The 6,000-nt window shown below is 47.9% G+C and overlaps 1 protein-coding gene across 1 annotated transcript in view; it reads left to right on the top strand.

Moving 5' to 3' along the window:
- Positions 1-4,295: 4,295 nt before the first annotated feature.
- GSN (gelsolin) overlaps positions 4,296-6,000 on the top strand; it is a 71,562-nt gene continuing 69,857 nt past the window's right edge. Inside the window, exon 1 of the mRNA XM_038744736.1 lies at positions 4,296-4,391. The gene's annotated coding sequence lies outside the window, so the exon portion shown is untranslated. The remainder of the gene's footprint in view (positions 4,392-6,000) is intronic.

The following is a 6,000-nucleotide window of genomic DNA, read 5'->3' as shown; positions in this document are numbered from 1 at the left end:
CTTGGGAAGTACAAGTTGACAACATATAGAGATGGTCCCTACCCAACAACGGGCTCCAAGTCGGGGGGAGACAGACAACAAAACAAAACATGTGGACAGGTGTCAAGTCATCAGAATAAATAGAAATAAAGCTAGATGCACATCATTAACAAAATAAATAGAATAGAAAATATGTACAAGTAAAATAGAGTAGTAAATCTGTACAAACATATATACAGGTGCTGTGGGGAGGGGAAGGAGGTAGGGTGGGGGGGATAGGGAGGAGGAGAGGAAAAAGGGGACTCAGTCTGGGAAGGCTTCCTGGAGGAGGTTAGCTCTCAGTATGACTTTGAAGGGAGGAAGAGAGCTAGCTTGGCAGATGTGAAGAGGGAGGGCATTCCAGGCCAGGGGGAGGACGTGGGCCGGGGGTCGATGGTGGGACAGGTGAGAATGAGGTACAGTGAGGAGGTTAGGGGCAGAGGAGTGGAGGGTGCGGGCTGGGCTGGAGAAGGAGAGAAGGGAGGTGAGGTAGAAGGGGGAGAGAGGATGGACAGCCTTGAAGCCGAGAGTGAGGAGTTTTGGCTTGATGCGTAGGTTGACTGGTAGCCACTGGAGATTTTTGAGGAGGGGAATGTGATGTGAGGAACAACAATTCATTGTTCAGTCTGCCCAAGTCTTTCACGATTTTGTAGTCTTCAATCAGGTCCCCACTCAATCTTTGTCTTTCCGGAATGAAGAATTCTAATCTCACTATATTGGATAGCTTCTCCATCCCCCTGATCATCTTGGCTGCCCTTCTCTATACCTTCTTCAGCTCTACTGTGCCCTTTCTTGGTTGGAAAGTATATTGTGAACAGGACTCTTCACTCAACAACACAGTGAAAGTTGCTGCACTCCTGTGTAACTGACAAAGTCATGTCTTTTTTTTTAATATCTATTCTCTGATTGGAGTCTCTCCCCTCTCTCTCTCCCTCAGGTGAATGTGGAAATGTAGGCAGGTTAACCAAATCCGATCAGGTTGACGAGGAGAGAGGATCTGTAGTTGATCACCAGGTACATGGCCAACAGCCCAATGGCACGGAGGGCGTTCCCTGCCTACATGGAGCTTACAGTCTAGAGAGGGAGACAGATGTTAAAACAAATTCCTGATATGTATATAAGTGCTGTGATATGGAGGGTGGGGTGAATATCAAATACTTTAAGACTACAGATTTAAATGCAAAGGTGATGCAGAAATGAGGGGCGTAGGGGAAATGACAGCTTGCTTTGGGAAGGCCTTTGGGCTGACAGATATGAAAGAGGAGGAAGTTCCAGGCCAGAAGGAGGATGTGGGCAAGGGGTTGGCATTGAGATAGAAGAGATCGAGATACAGTGAGTAGGTTGGCATAAGAGGAGCAAAGGATGTTGACTGGTTTGTAGTTGAAAAGCAGCATGTCCTAGCATGGGCCTGAGATTCAGGAGGACCTGGGTTCTATTCTGGGCTCCTCCACTTGTCTGTTATGTGACCTTGGGCCAGCCAGGAACTCAGAAATCAGGAACATACTTTTCTATTTTTGCAGCTGAAGAACCAATTCAAAGTCTCTACTTGCCTCTGAGAGAACTGACTCAGATGACGATGACACATTCTGAGCTATCACAGCCTATTGAGTGTGGGCTGTGCCACTCTAAATGCTATGATCAATGAGCTCAAAGAGCCGCGTGCAAAACCGCTAATGTTTCTGAATTTTCTTCTTGGATGAGTGAAAGACAGCCACTGTGAAAAACAGGGAGTGCCGGCTCCAATAGAGAACTGGTGGTAACTTATTTCTTTAACTCTAAGAGGAAGTTTCCCAAGCAGAGTGGCATGGGAAACTGTATGATGTAATGTATTAAGCAAAGATGTGTAAGCGCCACAAGACATCCCTAGGTAAGAGTAGAACCCAGAATGACTCATCTGGGCCTCATCCTGGAGAAGGGGCTTTGAAAAGAGGAAATCCGACCTTAAAACCCCCTCTTCTTCTTTGCCATGCTATGCCCAGATTGTACAGGGAAGGTAGGGCTCACAAGAGATGGTTAGCTGCTATGTCCCCAGAAGGCCCTGCCCCTCCCGGAAAGTGGCACTCTGGAAAGCTCCCATCACACAGAGGATGGGGGAATTGGGAAATGGGATGGCTGGCAAGGAAGTGCAGGAGCAGAGGGGCAGAGGTGAGTAGGGTCCATGGCTACTCCTGCTCTCCCTCCACTGTTCTGCACTGCTGCAGCTATCTGGAGTCCTGCTCACCAGGAAAGAGAGGAAGCGATCCCCCCAAAGAGTTCTGTTGTTATTATTATTATTAGCACTAGTAGTAGTAGTAGTAGTGATACTAGTAGTAGTAGTATTCATTAAGTCCTTGTTGTTCTAAACTCCCAATAGCCCTCGCTGTAACATTGGCTACCTGCCTATCAGTCTCTTCAACTGCAAAATGAGGACTACACAACCTGTCTTGGAATCGTGGCAAGAATGAGCAGGATCACACCTGGAAAGCTCATTGACTGTCTAGAAGTCATGAGCTGTGACCTTACGGCCTGTGAATATAATCAGCGGCTTTGCTTTCATGCTTCCAATGGTGTGGAGTCCCTTTTTATTCACTTAATTTGGCAACAGAAGCTGAAACGTGGTCCCAGGGGGTAAGGCTGTCTGTTGTTTAGCTTCTGTAAACTGCAATGCTGTTCTTGGTGAGTGGTGGGAAAGCCTTACATTGCTTATAAACCAAGAGAGGCAGGAGGGCTTTGTAAAAAGAGAAAACTGGTCAGCAAATTCATTATTTTCTAATAATAATAATAATTATGGTACTTGAAACTGGTCAGATAATCCATTTTTTCTAATAATTATTATTATTATGGTACTTGTTAAGCACTTATTATGTACCAAGCATTGTTCTAAACGCAAACTGGTCAGATAATCCATTTTTTCTAATAATAATTATTATTATGGTACTTGTTAAGCACTTATTATGTACCAAGCATTGTTCTAAAGGCTAGGGGAGGTACAAGTTAATCAGGTTGGACACAGTCCCTGTCCCACATGGGGCTCACATTCTTATCCCCATTTTACAATGAGGCAACTGAGACCCAGAGAAGTTAAGTGACTTGCCCTAGGTCACACAACAGACATGCGGCAGGGCTGGGATTAGAATCCAGGTCCTTTTTACTTCCCAGCCCATGTTCTATCCACATATTCAATGGGATATGGGGGTAAATGACCAGCCACAGACAGACCATTTTCGTGGTCCCTTTCCAAAGATGGTCCTGCCCTGACCGAAGGTTACCTAGTTTGGGGAATGATAGTTTGGGGAATTCCCTGCCGGGAAGGGTATGGGGGTCTGGAGAGGGAGGCTTCTTGGGGAGTGGCCATCCTGCTCAATCCTTTCATTTTATATTCAGCCTCGTGGTTCTCCCCCTCTAGACTGTAAGCTCGTTGTGGGCAGGGAACGTGTCTGTTATATTGTTGCATTGTATTCTCCCAAGTGTTTAGTACAGTGCTGTGCATGCAGTGAAGGCTCAATAAATGCAGTTAATTGATTGATTGATGGGCAGAGTTGTGGGATCAGATCTGTGGCTTCCAGGGGAGCTCAGCCCCATACCCCCTTATCCTGGGGAGGAAGGAGGGCAGGGAGGGGACGAGGAGGAGATCTCAGGCCTGGGGGTCTCCTGTGGCAGGGGATGTGCTCCTGGAAGAAGAGGGAAGAGAAACCCCCTTTATAAAAGCGTCCCATAGGGATAAAAATATGGGGAAGCAGTATGGCATAGAGAAGCAGCATGGCATAGTGGATACAGCATGGGCCTGGGCATCAGTAGGTTGTGGGTTCTAATCCTGCCACTTGTCTGCTGTGTGACCTTGGGTAAATCATTTCACTTCTAATATGTTTTGTTTTGTTCTCTGTCCCCCCCTTCTAGACTGTGAGCCCACAGTTGGGTAGGGACCGTCCCTAGATGTTGCCAACTTGTACTTCCCGAGCGCTTAGTCCGGTGCTCTGCACACAGTAAGCGCTCAATAAATACGATTGATGGATTTAGTCTCTGTGCCTCAGTTCCCTCATCTGCAAAATGGGGATGAACACCGGAAGCCCCACGGGAGGCACGAACCGTGTGCAACCTGGTTATCTGGGATCTAACCCAACACTTTAGAACAGTGCACGGCACACCAAGAAAGCGCTCGACAAAGGGCAGAATGATTATTATAAACCGGCAGAGGCCCCTCCTCCTGCCACACCCACCTCTCCGATCCTAATTTCGATGCCCCTAGAAGAGGAGAAGTGTCACTGGCCCATCCCCTCTGCCTCCTCCTGCCCAGCCTAGACACTCAACCAGCTAAGGATCGGGGGAAACCTACAGACTCCTGACCAGCAGCAGCCAAGCAGCAACAAAAGCAACAGCTGCTGCAGCAGCAGCAGGTAGGGAGATTCCCAGGTCCCTACCCTGGCTGGTTTGGGGTGGGATCCCCTGGGAGAGAAAGCAGGAGACTGCCCGGGAAGCCCCCCCCGGGGGAGATCCTCAGCAGGATTTCTCTTCCTGGTTCAGGGAGAAAGAGCTCCTTGACAGCTCAGGGGTGGGGGCAGAGCCTTTGGCTCTCACAGCTCCAGAGTTCCCTGTGGGCCAGTGGATTTTTGCCCCAAGCTGGTGAACTCACCCCCCGGATCCAACCTGAGACTCGGGTTGGGAAGGAGGGAGCCGGGATTTGGGAATTGCGGCTGGTGAGGGTGGGCAGCCTGTTTGCCCTGAACCAAGGATGGTGAGGGGCAGAGGGGAGGTGGGGGCGAGGGAGCCAGTCCCGGGACTGCCAAGGTTGGACAGGAGGCCTTCCTTCCTCTCCCCCTCGTCCCCCTATCCATCCCCCCATTTACCTCCCTCCCTTCCCCACAGCACCTGTATATATGTATATATGCTTGTACATATTTTTTTTACTCTATTTATTTATTTTATTTACTTGTACATATCTATCCTATTTACTTTATTTTGTTAGTATGTTTGGTTTTGTTCCCTGTCTCCCCCTTTTAGACTGTGAGCCCGCTGTTGGGTAGGGACTGTCTCTATATGTTGCCAATTTGTACTTCCCAAACGCTTAGTACAGTGCTCTGCACGTAGTAAGCGCTCAATAAATACGATTGATGATGATGATGATGACAAAGCCCCGCTGCCCACGGGCATGTCCGGAGTCAGTAACAACTGGTCAAACAAACTGGAATTTCCCTTATTATACTTTGCGTGCCTTTGTGGAGATGGCAGATAAGGGGAAATTATTTGGGAACTACCAATAACGACTCGGGAGGCTGTTAGTGCTTTAACCCTTTCGTCGAAAAAGACCAGGTTTGGAGCCTAGGGGACCCCCTCTTTAAGAACTACTGGTGGTCCAGGATGCCCCAGTGTATCCGAGTTTAAAAGCAGCATCTCAGGACCTGATGTTTTTCCCAGCAATCTTCTGGGGGTGTGGTTCCTGTCCTCTGGTTGGTAAATTGCCACCACTGCTTTTTTCTGCCCCCTCCAGGGATTCTTTGGGGAATAATCTCTGGGCTGTGGTGTTGGAGGGCTCTTAAAATCAGGCAGAGCACTTAAGAACATCCTTTCTTATCAGCCTGCGATAGGGGAGAGGCCATCAGTGGACCTACTGATCTGCACTGATGCTGCTTTTGGGCTCCTATTCAACCCTGGCCCCAGCTTTCTGCTGTATCACTTTTGAGTTCGGTGGGAGGGGCCTCAGGATTTTCTGGGAAGACTTTTTTTGCTAATAGCGGGTGGAAAAGTCCCCTTGGAAAATAGATTTAGCCCCTGACATTTTGAGAAATTTTTTTTCTTCCTCATTTCTTGCTATATATACACAGACCCAAATGTCATAACTAGGCAAGCCTAGCATTAGTGGATTTCTGAATGATTAAATGCCACGTTTTCATGTTCTGCATCTGGAGATTGGTTGATGGCATTTTTCCAAAAATAACTCTTTTTAAGAGCAAGGATGGAGATGGGGAAAGAAGATGATTGGGTAAGTCTTTTTGCTAAAACTTAGTA

The sequence above is a fragment of the Tachyglossus aculeatus genome, chromosome 4, assembly GCF_015852505.1.
Source record: "Tachyglossus aculeatus isolate mTacAcu1 chromosome 4, mTacAcu1.pri, whole genome shotgun sequence".
NCBI classification, from domain to species: Eukaryota; Metazoa; Chordata; class Mammalia; order Monotremata; family Tachyglossidae; genus Tachyglossus; species Tachyglossus aculeatus.
The sequence above is the reverse complement of the archived record's forward strand: the minus strand, read 5'-3'. Positions and strand labels throughout refer to the sequence as shown.